The sequence below is a fragment of the Ylistrum balloti genome, unplaced genomic scaffold (genome assembly GCF_031769215.1).
Source record: "Ylistrum balloti isolate Yb309-2 unplaced genomic scaffold, AGI_CSIRO_Ybal_v1 Utg369816, whole genome shotgun sequence".
Taxonomy (NCBI): domain Eukaryota; kingdom Metazoa; phylum Mollusca; class Bivalvia; order Pectinida; family Pectinidae; genus Ylistrum; species Ylistrum balloti.
Genome location: NW_026781986.1, coordinates 12,988 through 31,699, shown reverse-complemented (window position 1 = coordinate 31,699; position 18,712 = coordinate 12,988). Strand labels below are relative to the sequence as shown.

The window sequence follows — 18,712 nt, the reverse complement described above, 5'->3', positions numbered from 1 at the left end:
CACACACACAGTGGAAAGGTGCAGACACACACATGGGACGCATGTATATACATGTATGATCTATCACGTTTCTCACCTGACTTGGACACTTGATTGGCCACCGCAGATCTTCAGTAGAGGGTCTTGGGTTTTGAAACTCATGGTGACAGGGTTATCCGGTTTGGGATCCACAGTACTTGTGGCAGCAGGGTTATCTGGCGTGGGGTCTGCGATACTCATGACAACAGGGTTCTCCGGCATAGGGTCCGCGGTATTCATGACTACAGGGTTCTCTGGTGTGGGGTCGGCGGTACTCATAACAACGAGGTTCTCCAGCATGGGGTTCACGGTATTCACGATGACAGGGTTCTCAAGGGTTGACCAATCATTAACAGACTCCTGTAAATAGACGTGTATAATATTGAAGCAAATGTAATTGGTTTTTTTTTTTTTTTTGGGGGGGGGGGGGGGTTAGTTATTTAAAAAGAGATTTATTGATGTGACTATTGATGACAGGCAATTTACAATGCTAACCATCTCCGGTGTGGGGTCCGCAGTACTCATGACAACAGGGTTATCTGGCGTGGGGTCCGCGATACTTATGACAACAGGGTTCTCCGGCATAGGGTCCGCGGTATTCATGACAACAGGGTTCTCCGGCGTGGGGTCAGCGGTACTCATGACAACGAGGTTCTCCAGCATGGGGTTCAGGGTTTTCACGATGACAGAGATCTATTGATGTGACTATTGAAATGACAGGCAAATATTAAGCAAATGTAACAGTTTCTTGTGGGTTAGTTATTTATGAAAAGAGATTATCTGTGACTATTGATGACAGGCAATTTACAATGCTAACCATCTCCGGTGTGGGGTCCGCAGTACTCATGACAACAGGGTTCTCTGACGTGGGGTCCGCTGTACTCATGTTGACAGGGTTCTTAAGGGTTGACCAATCATTATCAGATTCCTGTAAAGAGTATGTATAATATAAAAGCCAATGCTCGAGTTCACATGGGTTACTAATCATGAAGAGACATAATTTAAGATTACAGACAGATTAATCTACCAATTTCAAATCTTCAAATGTTTTTGACAGAACAAATGTAATAATTTCTTTTGGCTAGTTATTTAAAGAGAGAGATATTGACTCAACAGGCGATGACAGACAATTGACAATATTAATCATCCTTGATAATGGCCACCAATTGACTTGTTGACCAATATATATATATAATGTGCAAATGAAGATGAAAATGGGACTTGACTGATTTTGACATAGCCTGATACTGACGAATCCCATATTGTTATATTTTCTGGTATTATACCATCAATATGATAATATTATTTTTTATGCAATTTGTTTGAAAACAAAATACTAATTTGAAAGTCCTTCAGATTTAGTGAATATATTCGTTGACAAAAGTTATAATTTTTTTATGACCCTTGGAAATCTACCTTTGGCAGATTATAGTAATTTCTTAGTATACCCACCACAGAAAACGTATCGCCGAGTCCATCGATGATGCTGTTCACAAGGCTGCTGTTGATGAAAGAATCATCATCTCCATTGTCATAAACATCTTCCACAAGAGGGAGTTCTTTTGTACATACAGGGTCCAAGTCCAAAAGTTTTAGCAGTGGAACAAAGTGATTGGCAGTCCACTCTCTCTCTGCAAGGCTCTTTCCCAATAGGTTACTCCACATAATAAAGACCGTGTCAGATTGAACTGTTTTATCAAATGGTTCAAATGTTCTGTGCATGTCCTTTCTGATATGAGTTGAACTATATTGTGGATAAACAGACATTACTGGTTTTTTTCAAGACATTTGCCATGGCAGCAATCTGCCACATCCCACAGTATCTGCCGCTCCTACATAGTCCAAGGACTTCTCTTCTGTAAAGTCTCTGTATGCCTAGTGGGCTGAGTTCTTCATTTCTGTAGTTTTCCGAAAACATTGCTAACTGGACTGCAACATTTCTATAACCTTCTGGATTGATTCCTCTTGTCAAGTATTTGTCATCAAGATATTTGTCTTCATTTCGGACATGTTCTTCAATGATGCGAGCCCTCATTTCTAGATGGTTTTCCTCATGCCCATATGCAATCAAACTAGCGCACCTTGGCAGGCAATTTCCATCCCCATATATAATCGATGGATATAGACCACTGCCTGCAAATTCTTCTGGCAAAAGATCAAGGGCCTTTTCATCAATAACTCTCCTGTGGGATGTGAATGTAACCATATCTGGTTCAGGCAATGGAGGAGCTTCTGAATTGATGACTACCTCTTGTAGTTCCTCATAGGTCTTGCAAGAACTCAAATTTCCCCAGAGATCAACAGTGTTCTTGACAGTTTGGGTTGGACATGTTTCAGTCTCTGTTTTGATAGGTTTGTCACTTGATTTCGGTGTCCCGTGGGAAGCCCCTGTAGATTTGACTGGTTTCCTATTGGAATTGGATGTCCCAGGGAAAACCTGTCCTAGTTTCTCATTTGACTTTGGTGTCTTCGCTGTCTTTGTCGATAACTTTGTCTTTTTATAGGTTTTCTCTTGCTTTCCACTTGGCTTTGTAACTTTGGAAGGGAGTAGGGATACCTCTTGAATTTCACCTGTATACTCCTTGTTGATGCATAGTTTGAAGTCTCCATCCCTGCAATTTGTGCAATAACAAGATAGCTTCTTTACAAGCAGCTTGTAAGGAGAAGCGGGTATGTTCATGAACTGGTGGAGTTTCCTACATCCTTTCAAAGAGTTCACATTGGTAGTCTCCCTTGTTCGGTCTATCTCTCCAGGTTTCACATGGAAGAAGGTTCTTTTTGATCCAGGTTCATCCAGTTTAAGATTTCCCATGCACCATATATGCATTTCCATTGCATCAGAAATGACCGCCTTTCTCCCTACTATCGCCATATCTACAGCTCTGTTAATTGAGCCAATCTCTCCATCACACTCAGACTTGCCATGATCTGAACCAAACAAGTTCCTTTCAATGCTGATATCTTTAAGACTCAGGTCTGCAAAGCTGCCTTTTCCTTTGTACTGAGAAGCACATCCATCCGAAAAGACAATGATCTTGGAGAAGTCAATTCCCAGATCCTTGACATGGGAAACCGCTTTGTCAAAGAAATGATTCACAGCATGGTGATCGTGGCTGATATCATCACTCAGGAATATAAGGGAGTTTCGTGTAACAAGTTGTAATGTTTCTGGATGATTGTAAAACACAACAATTGGGTGTAGGGTAATTTGCCTTGCCGTGTAGTATACCGATTTTGGTTCATCTTGATAGCGAACAGTTTTATTTTTCCCAAAGTCCATCACAAGTAGGAGCGTATCAGGGGGCAGGTTCCTTTTAAGTTCAGAGAATTGACGTTGTTGCCATTTACCAACAAATTCATGCTGAGGAAAACTTGTACTTTGAATTGGTTCCCTTACATCTACCATCATTTCTCTGATCAAGTTGTCTACATTGGAGCGTTTGGTTTTTAGTACTTTCCTTACTTTTCCATCTATTGTACTTTTTTCCCAGTGATTCCAGGATACCTCCTGTTTTTTATCCTTTCTGTCAGAATCAACATACAAAGATAAATTGTCTTCCAGGTTCAAATCTTTACACTTCTCACATGTTCCAAATATGCACTCAGCTGCATGAAAGCGTTGACCATCATTTTTTGCACAAAGAGCAATGTTCAGAAGTTCATCTACATCCCTGATTTTCTTCGTTGTACATCTGTTGAGAGCCTTTAACTTGTACGAGATGTTCTGGCACACAGTGCAGACACAGTAGTTCCAGTGAGTTGTTGTGTTCAACAGACGTATGTTTTTCGGCCGGAGTGTAGTGAATTTTACAAAACCGATCTTTGCTCCCTTGTGCTCTTTCACAAACAATGCAAATGCACCTCGCAATGAGACTTGCATCACATAGCATGGGCCATGTTTTGTTGTGTACCGTTTCTGTGGAAGTGGGACGGAAATTCCTTCTCTTAGGTAGAAGTTTTTACCTGTCGAATCGTCAAAGCCGAGATCTTATATTTATGCTGTACCTGTAATTGGAGTCTCCTCTTTCTAGTGTCCTTGTGTTTATTGCGATTAGAGTCTACCGTGTCCACCCGTGTCATGATTTCATCCTTATCTTTTGTCAGATCTGAGTCTAACTTGTCTGCCTGCATGATGTCATTCAGGTGTTCATCCTCTATCCTTTCTTCTGTTCTTTGTTTGTTTAATGTTGGGCTTAGGAGTGTCGCCAGAGCTTTCCTTTTTTGAGGGGTGCTGTTTTTTACCAGATTTGTGATTACAGTGGCAAATTTACTCGGGGATTTTGGGAGTGTTTTCCTCGCTTTAGCCGTAATGTTGTACAGAGTCCTCTTTGATTTGAAGCAAGCGGGTGATGTCACTGGCATGGTACATGCAGTCTGAGATGTCTGCTTTTTCATTTTTTTCTCCATTTTTCTAGTCCTGTCTTTTCTCTTTTGCCAAGCCTTCTGAGCTGCTGATAGGTTTTGCCTGTACTTTTGTTTTGCTTCCTTCCATTGTTTTCTTTGGGCTTCAATGGTAGATCTTGTTCTTGGAGTTTTTGGTTTTGGTATGCTTTCTTTCTTTACATCTTTGCCTTGTAATTTCTTTCTCTCCCTATATTGTTTCTGTCGAATTTTAGCTTTCTCTCTCTGGTTTTTAATTTTCTCTTCATCATTCTTTATTTCTTGTCTGTAGGCTTTCATTCTTTGTTTTTGTTTGTTAAGATATTCTTTATACCTTTCATTATCAATATTTTTTAAATTCCGTCTGTACATGGTGGACTGGCCCTAAAACATACAAAAATAAAAATGTCTGACTCTCTCTAAAGAATCCTATTCAGCTGCCTCGGTCAATATTTAGAATTTTAGAGGTCCAAGGATTGATATCGGGCTCTCGCGCTGATATGGGGTATGATATCAAAATGACGATATTATAAAGGACTTTATCTCACTCATTGGAAATGACGTCACTGGTAGTGTATTATGACATTCATATCTTTGACATCAGTATTGATGACATCATGGAAACCCAAGATTAGAAGATATCAATTTGTGGGCAGAGAAACGTCAATGATCTACTGAATATGGGATCTCATGTTAGAATTTATCACTTGAACATCTTCAATAAAACATTTTTGAATTAGAAAACAAGGGAACATATATATATATATATGATAAAAACTTTATAATAGGGTCATTTTGATATCATACCCCATATCAGCCCGAATAATGATGTATTTCCAAAAATAATAACACAACACATAATTTTTTCATGAAATCAGAAACAAAAAATAAATGAAGCATACATCTGTATTTATTACATCAATATGAATGTCAGCACAACATGTACATGTTGGGAAATTTCTTGCAATACATTGGCCATAATTTACCATATTTATGCTTATGCATACATCCAGGTTATATAATATTGGGACATTTAATTGTAATATACAGGTCACTCGTTAAATTCACATGGACAGGAAGAAGACCTCCCCTCTAAAAATAGGACATCCCTCGAAAAAAAAAAGTCGTTTGACACGTCTTGTATTGTATTGGTTTGTATTTGTAATAACTTTAATCAAAATAATTAATACATAGCAGGATGTTTTAAATCAACTTTTATGTGTAAACTCAAGTTTTTAGAAAATAAAAATAGAACATTTTGATGTTTTTAAGCAATAAAAATTGAGATTTTCATGAGAAAAATAAATTGTCCTAGTTTTTTTCTCAAGAGATCCAGGCCAGATGTACGTTAGAAATGCATAGGATCGTCCTAATACAACGTTAGCATAGCACAATTCCGTCCCAATCGTAACGATAGCAATCTGAAAAATGTCCAAGAAGTAACGTTAGCAATGACTTTATAAATTATGAAACATCTGCGTGTTAAAAGTTTGAATGACTTTACCATTCGTCAAGATATCTCAAATAATTCTCAAATTGCACGCGTCAACTGAGTTATCCATGGAGAAAGTGCTTTAATATAAGTAGACATTGCTAACGTTACATCATTCTAACGTTACTTTTCATGGACAGAAAAAAATATCACTCATCCTTACCAAAACGGTCGCCTTTCGAGGCGCCGACCTGCCACCGCTGTCACCGTCCTCCTCCATGTTGGAATAAAAACTACCTTGATCTGCATCCCCGGCAAGCTTGAATTTTTTGTCGGCGATTTACCTAGTTGCTAACGTTACGATGCTCCAGGACAGAACACAAATTCCGTAACGTTATCAAACCGAAAAGTTGACATAAACATTTAATTTGCAAATCTTCTATCTAGATTAAGTTTATTTTGTGCTGAAGGGTGACAAAATTAGGACACAACACGAACCTCAATTCGATACCCGGAAGTAAACAACGAGCACGACGCTTTTAAATTTGTCTTGCGTGACTCAGTACATTAGGACAGAAAAGTTTAGTAATACGTCCAGCCGACGAAAAATTTTAAATTCTGCCAAAATATACGTTTTTATTGAGAGTTTGCAGGTTTATAAATACTTACGTATCAAATGTGCATGTAATTTTAACTAGATCGTTTTTCCTACCTGTGATCATACGTAAGAAAAAATATTTTGAAAACCTATGACAAAACGACAAGGGAGTTCATTCTGTCTTGTTATTGGGAAATATCAACCAAACTTACCACAACTGAAAGAAATTTATATCCGGTATGTTAATGATTCTTTCTTCATTTTATAAAAAAATAACTCTAAAATAGTTTACTTTTAATGTTTTTAATACACAACACAGCAACAATTCTCATATTGAAATTTTATTGTTTTCTGTCCATGTCACGTTAGCATGAACCTCAAACGTGAAATCTGCCATACATGTGTATATAAGTCCGTGATTACATGGATGACTCGAATAAACATTATCCACAGAACTTTGCGCGGTTTCCGAGATCCTCCAAAAACACCACGATTCTTCGTCTGGAGTTGTGCAGAGTTCAAAGCTGGGTCATGCGTTGAATTAATATTCCGGCATTCGATATTGAAGTCAAGGTCACAGTGACCTAAATAAAAGCAGTGTATTTACTACACTTAGGCTTTTGACAATAAAGGTGTACACCACTTTTTATTGAAATAATTTAAATTGTTGAAATGTTGTCGCCCGGACAAGAATTTATTGAAAAAATAATACTTTATTACTTCAGTTCCTTTTTTTCAAAATATAAGGTTCCTTCAAAACGTCGAAGTCGAAAAAGTAAAAAAAAATAGGTCCCAGCAATCTTATTGAATTTTGATTTGTAATTTACATCCAAAGATTGACTTTTGTCCCACATGCAACAGCCAATGAGAATTAACCACTGTAAATGTGAAGGCGATTTGAATACATAAGCATCATGTACTTACGATTGAGTGTTTAACCGGTTAGACGATTTACAGGATTGGGCAGAATCGGACAGTTGATGTGTAGAAGTTTGGTATTGAAATATTCTTTCTGTAATTGTTTTGTTTCTAAATATCAAAATTAAAATGTAATAAGTTTCATATTGGCCAAAAACGACAAAAATATATTTTTGTACGTACTGTGCCGCGCAAGACCGATTAGAAGATACAGGATCGGACGGTTTATGTATAAAATTTGGGCATTCAATTGTTTTAAGTATAATTGGTTTGTTTTTAAAGGATAAAATTAAGTGGTTTCATATTAACCAATAACTGCTAGAAAACAATGTATTTTTTCACAAAACATAGTGTGCCGTGCAAGACCGAAAGACGAGTTACAATCTTGGGCAGAACCATATTAACCAAAAAATTTAAGTTTTATTTTTTACCGATATATAATAACACATTGCCATGGTCTGAGGAACGTGGACCATGCTTTCATGGAGAACCATTGTTTTAACACTTGAATTTAAATCTATTCGTACATAAACACGGCAAATGCCATATTTTGCTGGTCCTTTATCACTGAAGTGGACAAGGTCTGTCGTATACATTGCTGGATACGGAATGCTCATCTTCACAACCCTGTCCATGAACACCTTGAATAATCTTTTATTCACCGAAAGCTTAAAAAAAACTGTATACGATATCTGCGGAGCAGGATTTGACTATGGTGTCATTCCCTCCAAAGCAAACAAACACAATGTCAGTTCTTCAAGGCACTTCCTAAATCTTTACACTGGAAACACTTTGTTAGCCACTATGCCACCTTCACCAAAAATCTTGCAGTCTCTTCAAAACAACGACCCGAGCAAAATCTGCTAAGATGTGCAATGTGACTATGTCCAAATAACGCTATTCTAGACATGACTCTTCAGTTGTAATTGTCATAATTATTAAAAACCCGTGGTAGACCTAGTATCTGAAATGTGTTGGCTTATACAGTTTGGAGAAGATGCTGTTTTTTTGTATTTCGTTGTGTATGTTTTTTTCATAACAAAAGCTTGTATGTTGGTATGGGTTAAATTGTGAGTCAGTTTGATGGTATTATTACCCTAATTAAGATAATTGCAAACCAATGACATTAACCCTCATCCGTGTTTACTTTAAATGTGTTTACGTCACTGTTTGAACAGTGTACCTTTCAAAAAAAATCTATCTTATTATTACTATCTTAACGGCCCCTCAACACATAAAAGGTCATTAGGGCCATCAAACGGTAAAACAGACAGCGATCAAAAAGGAAATAACTTTAAACAAACCAAAAGGTAAAAGACAAATGTTGAACATTGACATATTTCATTATAGAAGTAGGTAGTATCGACTCGGTTATAAAAATATTAACTTGAGACCGTTAATATTTAGTTAATTACACTTCCAATAATTCAATATCCAAATTCTATACATCAAACCGCCCGATCCTTTAAATCATATTTCGGCGCTTCATATTACATTTTGTGAAAAACTACAATATCTTTCCTTGCAGTTATGGTTAATATGAAACCACTGTATGTATAAAGATGACCTGTAGTGAAGAACCAACAGCAGAGGTTAAATTTGACAATCTTTATTTGGCTGTGGTCAGGGTGTAGAGTGACCCTGGCCCACGCGACACATACACTTAACCTTTGTCCGCTTCTCCACCCAGGGGTCCCAGTAGGGAAAATAATGCTAATATACAAAATCCCTTTTGGGAGCCTCCTGAGATATGTTTCTGTACTTTGGCCGAGGTCGTTTGGTTCCTCCCGCGCATCGCTGAAGTCTTGTGAAATCGTTGGTGTCCTTGAAAATCTGTATGATGGTGAAGATGTTTGGATGGGCATGGTGTACAAGCTTCTTAAGTTTCCCGTGCCAGGCCTCCAAGTGGTTCCACACTGGTCTGTCTCCGTCTATCCACTGGTCAACAACGTAGTCTGTAAATGGTGTAACATCAGCTGGTAGGTCGGCATGTTCAATGTCCTCTAGAGCTTCGAACCATACATCCTCAACTTGGTCCAGGGGTAGAAGAGACAAAACAGCTGCCCGGCGAACTAGTCTTCTGATGTCCTCGTTGTCACGGTAGGGAAGTTGCAGTCCAGTCGCCTGTGCCTTTCGCCATATGCATTGTGTAAAATGAAAAAAAAACATCCTTTGATGCTGGTTCCAGGGAAGTCGGTACGTACGGCGTTGTGGACAGGGCGTATACAACTGGGTACATGGATCCGACTAACTCGATGTGGATGGTGTATATCTGATGGAAGAGGCTGGGACAGGTATAGAAGGTTCCATCGCAGTATATCTTGTCGGCTGCAGCGAGGTCAGCTAAGTCCTCTGATGTAGCAAAGACGAGGATCCTACATTGGTCACCATTATCAATCTGAAAGAAGCTGTCCCCAGTAGTGGTTTCAGTCCATTGTCCACCAAAGTCAATCTCCTGGGTTGTGGCTGGTAACTTCAGTGAGTTTTCGTCTCTTTCGGTACAGTTGGGACTTCATGCTGTTGAAGGTGGGTGTCTTCTCCACAACGGCCCTCGACTCATGATCCCATTCGTTATCACGCATTTTGTTGAGCTCTTCATTGTAGATGGTCGGGATGGGTCTTATTTCTCTCTGGCAGCGGTTGGTGATGCTGTGCATGACGCTGGCGTGATCTCCTGAGTGGTTGTGTGGATGTCGTCCGACTCCTACTATGATGTTGTTGCGGGTATTGACAGTAGCAAGGCAGGTGCTGATAGTACATCTCCAGTGAGTTCTGAAAGGAATGAAAACATATTTCAATTTTGATGACACAGATGGGTTTACGTGTTCACATATGTATGGCTTTAAAATGATATTACAGATGTATCATAAATCAACAAAATTATTGATATTTTGTCTCTTAATACTTCAGTAGTGCAGGCAGAAAGTTTCATTTATACGTACATTTATATACAAGGAAATGTCCTATCTTGAATCAACTTCTTACTCTGTTAAATCGATAAATAATAAATCCATGCATAATCATTTACATAATCATTTACCTTTCTCCGCGAGAAGACCTAATTCTGTATAAATGACCGTTATATGCTAAGTTGTTGCCCCTTATTCTATTCTGGATGAACTTAAAATCTAACTGAGCATTTATTCAAATTTTAAAAAATTATTTAAAACTTTTACTTGTTTAAAATAAGACCATAATTAAGAAATATACTTTTAAATTGTTCTATGTTGCTAAAATACTTGGGATATTTTTCTGCTTTTTGTTAAAACTAATCATATAATTGGAGGTTTCAGTACATGAGATGGCAGGTAAATATCTTTTTAGACGTCCTGGCAGAAATGCCTTTCTATACAGAAATTAAAAAGTGTTGTTATAGCTATATAGTTCAGCGCTCTGAATAGTATTAATTTGCATAAATCAAAGGAACTGACAGTCACGTACATGTAGCTACTTGTTGACACCACTGGCTGTCTCAATCTGCGATAATTGCACCAGGCGTTATTTTAGACTTTACGCTTACGTCCGATATTACATAGGGCAAATTATGATATGGACGGGACGCTTGTCATGCGCAGTAAATTCACTGTTAATACCTGAACAGAAATGAGTGGTCGCGGGGAAAACGAAATCGGTCTCCGAAGAATGGAGTTTCCCAGTACATCTTGGCCCCACTGTAATAAAGGAATTGTTTGTTTACAAACTCATAAATCATTTCAGAAATTTGATGAATGAATGGATAGCTAAAGTTAAAGTATTTTTGATAAAAATCACCACTGAAATGCACAAAAATCTTTGAAAATATATTGAACATGAGGCGAATAGGCACCAAATGGTTAACTCGCCCCCAAAAAGTCGCATAAGAAAAATGTTTTCTATTGCCGTATACCTCGGGAGTATTAGGCAGAGTCAAGTTTTGTCCAAAAAGGCCTTCCGGTGGAAGGATCAACAAGTTAGTCGCCGGTGTTCTTTATTCAATACGGCTGACTTTGATACATGTGTCAAATATACGAAAAAACAGCTCAATTTCCAACATGAGTTGAAGAGGAAAAAAAACAGCTAGAGACTGCGAAATCTGTATAAGGGACGAGATGTGATGAGTGTTCTTCCTATTTGCTGTGGGAAAAGCATTATTTTACAGTTGCTCCCATGGCTATTTCAGTACAAATGTGACTTCTCTGCACCTAACATTGTTCTGATAATTTGTCCTTTAAATGGCATTATGGAGGAGAAAGTGATGGGGTTAAGGGAAAGGGGAGTATCAGTCTGTTATACCTCCGGTTCCGTCGGCAAGACATTTATGACGAATGACTGTGACAGTTCTGAGAATGAAGACGAAACTACTTGGACAATGAAAGACGTTTCCTTTAAAGACATATCGGACGGAAAATATAACATAATATATGCCCACCCAGAATCTGCCCTCTGCAAGAAAATGTATTCGGTCCTAAGATCATGATTACACGAAAGCAAGATATGTTGTGTAGTTGTAGATGAAGTCCACATGGTCTCAGAATGGTAGATGTCCTTGTTAAACAGGTCGGGCGCACTGTTGATAGAGCTGGAGCTATGAACATAAAAACAGGTCGTTAGATGTAACATATGCGCCTTTAGTGAATACACTATCGTGTAACTTTAAAAGTCATAACACAGGCTGTAATGGCAGAAACAGTTGGATCTAGTTTCGGTACTTTTTGGAGCTGAAATATATACAACATGTGCAGTTCTTTTGTATTTCCAGCCGAAATAAATGTGACTTGGACTGAAAGTTTGGAATACTTAAGTTTGAACACATTTTTGCTATTTTCAGTAACATATTACATACAAGTTTCGGTTTTCCTTGACCTCATATAAAAGCTTAACAGAAATAGGGCTATATCCAAATACAAATTAGAGCTTCAACCTATACTAAGCTTTCTCAGATTAAATTTTCTTTGAATTAAAAGCAAATTATAGGTCAATCCAAATTGTTCTGGACCTGGTAAATATTTTAAGTCTTTCATGTTTCATCATATTCCTAATAGATTCTTTGTTAAAGGAGGAGTGCCAGTTTAGGTCTTCTGGTGGCCATGACGAATACTTTTTATTTTTGTCTATTAAAAACTTGAGGTCAGGCGGTAATGACATGAAATTAATTTAAGGTCAGCTCCAGGCTGTTCAGTTGTTAAAGGGGGGATGAGTGGGGGATCAAATTCATAATTATTGCAATAATTATCAAACTAAAATATTTTTTCTCTTAAACGTCATTTGATGATATATTTCAAAACCTTCGTTAGAAAAAATGACTAAAAAATATGCCATTGATGAAAAGTAGGTCACTATCCGGGCGACATGAGGGGGTGCTACCCTCTGAGGGTGGGGGTTGTAGAGTCTGTAAATTTCGAGTCGAATGGTTGTTCCTAGTCGTTGATCAACGATGTCAGGGGCCTGGTCTTCTGGCGGGTGGCAGGTCCTGTCGTCATCTGTCTGGGCTCCAGGCTGTGCACATTCCTAACGTTTTATGGGGGAATTTAAATGTCCGTCCAAATTTTAAAAGGGTCTATTGTAGATAGTGTATGTGAGGGTTGTTTGGGCTCCTGGGCGGCGTTAAGCGCCTACTCTTATTATCGAAAACCACTTTTTTATATTTTGTTTTATGTAAATGTGAAGGAGGGGTGTGCTTGTGCATGAAGTGGTTCAGGGGATAATAGAATCTTTTCCTTTTTCTTTGCTTTCTTCCCCTTTCCCCCCTTTCTCTCTTAGCGCATTTTTCGAACATCTCTGGACACATTTTTAAAATTGGGGGCCCTAAAAAGGGCCGTTGGGTGGTTGTATTCACTCCCGTTGGGTGGTTGTATTCACTCCCTCTCATATCTGGCAACCAATCAGATCAACTGCCAGTAGTACTTTATCATACCCTTCTCATTAAGATGAACTTTATCAGCAGCATAGTCTGCCGGGTAATTAAATTTTCTCAACTGCTGATGATCTCTTCCTGTGGGAGGAGTGAATGACTTACATCTAACATCTTATCAAAGATTTCAACGATTGCAGTCACAACTGGAGCTGCTTTTGATATTGAAACGATTGCATTTTCTGTCTTATTGGGTCCTAACCCTTTAATAAGGTCTTTAAGTTTTTCACTTCATGTGCTATCTGCTGCTTTATTTTGGCCTTTTCCACCATGTACATTCACAAAAGATGCTGATCTCGCTCTCATTGAGAAGTGTGGTGTTAATACAAACTCTATCTTAAATATGTAGTCAATACATTCAGTAAGATATTCAGAAATGCTTGAGTGAGAGAAAAATGGTATCATGTATTTCAAAATGATATTAGTGCGTACCACATCACCCTCATGGATTGCATCCTGAATTTGCAATATAACAAAGTACCACTGTACGGACATAGTCTTGCAGTCCATCAGGGATAATTGAAGGCTTAGGAGGTTCTCTTTTATTAAAAGAGGATTACCAATTCCAGGTAATTTTACTGCACAACCTTGTTGCAAAGCACCTGTTGGAATTTCTAGAGCTAGATTAGCATCGTTAACAGCAACATTTATGTTAACCTTCCCGTCGTGAATCAATTTCAGAGTTTCAGGTGCCCATTTCCAGCTTACATTTTGTCTGAAGAAAATACCCAAATAGACCTTGGTTATGCATTTTACTTTTTTTAAAGGGCTGTCAAAGTTGTTCAAATGAATGACCTTGACCTTCAATCAAAGTCACAGGGATGAAATGTGTATGAAATCTTTTAACATCACATTAACTAAGAGGCCTAGAGTCTTGATATTAAATATGTAACATGCTGGGGTTAATTGCACTCACAGTTGTTCAAGGGGTACAAATGAGTTTATAAACTTTAAACAACTTAGTTTCAATAACTAAAATACCCAGGATACTGGAGCATGCTAGGATAAATTGTTGAAATACTTCAAAGTCCTTTATTCCAGCATGCTACAGCCCAAATATCAGTACCCTGTACCTTTTTGTTACTGAGCCACAGTTTAGAGATTTCAAACTCATTGGACCCTGTGAACTTGACTGAGGGCCAAGTTCATTCCCTTGAACAAGTGCTATCAACATTGTTCAATGTGTTTATGGGTCATGGAGTCAAATATGTTTAAATCTGTAAAGGACTTTTCCAGGCAGCAAGATGCCCAGAGACCTCATATTGGGTCTGTGAACAACTTTGACCTCAATACAAGGTCATGGGAATCGAATCTATTAATATATATATGTATATCAAAACTCAGGTGACCGTCAAGGCCCATGGACCTCTTGTTTGAACTGATCTGAAAACAAGATAGCTGACAAGCAGCCATCTTGGATTTTGACAGTAATAGTTTGTTACCACTATTTCTCAAAAGTGCCAGATATGTCCTCAAATTTCATATAATTATGTATGTAGGTTCCCCACGGTCCTTTGTTGTGCATAGTGTTATTAGACTTTTCCATAAAAGCTATAAAACCATCTGGCAGCAAGATTGGATTTTGACAGAAATCAATTGTACCAAATAGATAGAACATTCCCAGATTCTATGTGTAGGTTTACATGATTTGCTGATGTAAGTTTCTCCTGTTGAAAATATTTTGCCCCTAGAATGACCACACTTTCCTGCTACCGTTACATGTGTAACAAAGCACATGAAATTTAAACCAATATTTCACTGCCTCCGCTGAGGATCAAACCCGGAACCCCTGATTTTACTAGTCTGATGCTCAACTGATCAAGCTAAAGAAAGCTAGTATACACCAGGGTTACGCATGTACAAATGTAGCACTTAACACAACCGAAAATGACATAAAGAGTTTGAATTAAGATGTGTTCTAACTGAGGATTCCCCGCGTTGACTAAGTGATAAAAGCTGTAACATAATTAAAAACAAAAGAACAAAAAAGGTCATCTTTTGAAGATCTGATACAAAGATACAATGTACTCAAATGGTGGGCACTAAGATTGCTCTGGGATTGCTTGTTTAAAGTGTAGTAATTTTGTGATACATGAACATACATATATTAATTTATTTAGATATTAAGAAACATGCATAAATATAATCTTGAACAAACTGAGAATTATTTGAAGTTCTTAGAACATCTAAATATCTGACTTAACAATGTCAATATGTGTTTGCATTGTAATTATATCTTCCCTCGGATGAAGGGAGACATATTTATAATACAAGTATATATGATTCTCCTGGTTCTGGTTCTAGTTCTCCATTAAATAATTCCTTGTCCGAGTCATAACTGCTAAACCGTATAAGATATCTCTATCAAACTTGGTAGGTAGTAGCACTGCAAATAGGTTACTGTGACCATTGGTTATTTTTCCTGTTCCTTGTCCAGACCATAACTGCAAAATTAAGCAAGGTATCTTGAGCAAACTCTGTATTTAGTTGCATCACCTAAAGCAGTTATGCACTGCAAATGAACACAAAACAACAAATAAAACTGAAATGAGAAAACATTTACTGGACACCGATTTTTGAAAGAAGTATCTCTCACTCACTCTATTACAAGCTTGCAAGAATATTTGCTAAAGCATTTAGAGTAACCTTGAATGTGGATTAATTCCCACGGCGCCCCACAGGCACACCATTTACACAACATTTGATCCCCTTCCCCCAAAGATGCTTCTGACCAAATTTGGCTTTGTGGTTCAGGTCTAGTACGGATTTATAGGACGCAGGGCGCTACAGTGCAGTGCAGATGTAATTATTGCTTAATATAAATCCAGTATGTATACAAGGATGTTAATACTGTGTGATTTGCTTTCAAATGGAATGAATATGTCATTCACAATCTCCTCCAACAAAAGGTCAGCTACCTTTTCCTTATTGTGTTCATGTAGGAGGCGAATGTTGCTTGTGATGAGGGCATGTTTTGGTAAATCATCTAATGTGCTCATTCCAAATTTCGACATGACAAAGGAGATGAAGTAGGCTTCTCCAGCAAGCGTCACCAAGTCCTTGTGAGCCTGAAATTATGACCAATAGAATGAAGAAAAGATCTTAACTATTATTATACACCCCCCTTGCAACGAAGTTGGGAAGTATACTGGAATCAGGTTGTATGTACGTCTGTAGACACATCTTGTCCAGACAACTCCTCCTTAACTGGTCAACCGATTCCAATGAAACTTCACACACATATAAAAGACCATATGAAGATTTGCATGTGACTATTTTTCCGAAATGTTAGTTACTATGGTAACCAGGTCATTATACACTGGTTTTTGTGAGCTTGCTATATCTCGCCCACCCTTTGATCAATTTTATTGAAACTTGGTAGGATGGTGTAACATATCAAATGATTCATCAGATGTTGCAGAATAGTTTCTATGGAAACGTGATTGAGGCTTTTGATTGTTGGTAAATCAAATATTGTCAGAAAATTGGTATATAGGTATTGTTTGACATCAGCAACACAAAAAGAAAGTTCTTCGTTTTTAAATATTGGTTATATAAAGTATCCAGGTCACTATACTTTGCGAAATGACATTTTGTTCGGACAACTCCTCCTTAATTTTCTCTCTGATCTGGAACCTCTTCACAAGGAGTGCTGAGGCGACCGAGTCCTCCTTCATGACCTTCTGTACAGAAGGAGCTGAAGACTCGATAGTACCTTCTGGCAGAGATCGGTCTGACTGACTCGATGCCTGAGGGACCACCAAAGAACGCATAAGGTGGTGGGCAAACCTCTGCCCAAGAATACTAGAGACATCGGCCCGGAGGGCCAGCATCCCAGGCTGAGCATGCTGAGCCTCAGCTTCAACAGCCTCGGGGCCATCTTCCTCCTGGGAACCTTCCTCACCGGTAGGGTCGTCATCAGACAACTCGGATGGGTCAATATCCGAACACCCAGGAGAAAGATGAATAACGTCTGTCTACCTCTGCTATGCCCGCGCCCTCAAAATCCATCTCCTCCTCAATAGGGACCGAAGACTCTGGGAGAAACAGGGGCCACCAGAGGAGCCAACTCCAGAGAGTGAGACTCTTCCATATGGCGTATAGACACAGAGTGCCTAACCGCCATGGCTGTAGGCTTGGGTCTAAGATCCGAAGCCGACCCCTGGGACTTGGAGACCAACGAGTCCGCATGGGAGGCGGAAGTCCTAAAGGTCCGGCAAACCTTCTTAGGACCAGACGCCAAGGCCCCCGAAGTAGCAGAACGTTGGGGGGATTTCCAACTGCTTAACAGTCTCCTATAGGGAGAGACCAAAACCCAGGGATTCCACAAGGAAACCCCTAAGGGAATAGGAATGGTCCCTTGGGCTGAGAGTGACCCCAGAACTGGCCTGAGTCTGGGGCTGGCCATCCTGTCTGAAAGACACGGATGGACCGCCACTCCCACCAGGTGGACACCCAGACATGATCGGGCTAGGCCATTACTGCTGGTATCCAGAACCTTCTGCAGGCACCTGTATACCCAGAGTCAGGGGGAAAAGGTGCATAGGGCTCTGGACTGGACCGGTACTGACCAGAACAAGCAACCAGTGTGAGCGGGAAGACAGGCCCAGCACTGACGCAAGGCAAAAGGGAGCTACCGGCCAATTCGACCCTTGACTGCGCCAAGTCATGGTCAGGCAGTCCCCCCTCCCCCCTACTCCAGGGCGCGCCTGGACAGGGGGGACCACCCCCTGCTCGAGGATGGAGCTGGAAGGAACGAGAGCACCCCCAGCAGGAACGCCTAAAACACCCACCGGTTCAGCACTGGAGGTGGAGGACTTGGAAGGCTTACTTCCCCTGTCGGAAGAACTGGATGAATCCCTCTTCCGGCGGAAAGTTGGCCAGACAGGCATGGTAGCCTTTGCAGCAGACTTCGTGTGCAAACAAAGTTCACACGGCAAAGTCTAGCTGCGAGGTCGGCAAAAGGGACAGGCATCATTTGTTCCGGTTATAACCGAGCCTAGGACACTAAGGGGGAGGGGGCTGGTAGGGCCGAGGCTTTAGGGTGTGCAATTTCGCTTTTTAGTAATCACCAAACAGGTCTAATATGGGGAGGACAGATCTGACTATATCTATACCCTAACGTCTAAAAAAAAAAAAAAAAAAAAAAACAACTGGGGAAATTTTGGACTGTCACAGAAACGCCTAGTCCTACTCTAGTCTCACTTTATATTTCCCTAATATAAACCTATGCTCTGTGGCGGCTAGCAGTTAGCCTTCTCTTTTTCGAAAACCAGCAGAGGTTCTTTAACGTGCACGGCGTGACTCACTGTACACCGGACCCCCGTTTAACGTCCCTTCCGAAGGACAAGAAGTTTTAGAAGATAGCGGGAGAGAGTGTATGGGAAAGTCGGAAATTGGAAAATAGGTTTAGCTTGTTAGCTGGTGTAGGTTTGTTATTTGTAGATGGGATTACTAGCCACCATTTGACAAGGTT

At 39.4% G+C, this 18,712-nt stretch overlaps 1 pseudogene; it reads right to left on the bottom strand.

The window, feature by feature from the left end:
* Positions 1 to 13,286: 13,286 nt before the first annotated feature.
* LOC132544934 (uncharacterized) lies at positions 13,287 to 17,699 on the bottom strand (annotated as a pseudogene).
* Positions 17,700 to 18,712: the final 1,013 nt, after the last annotated feature.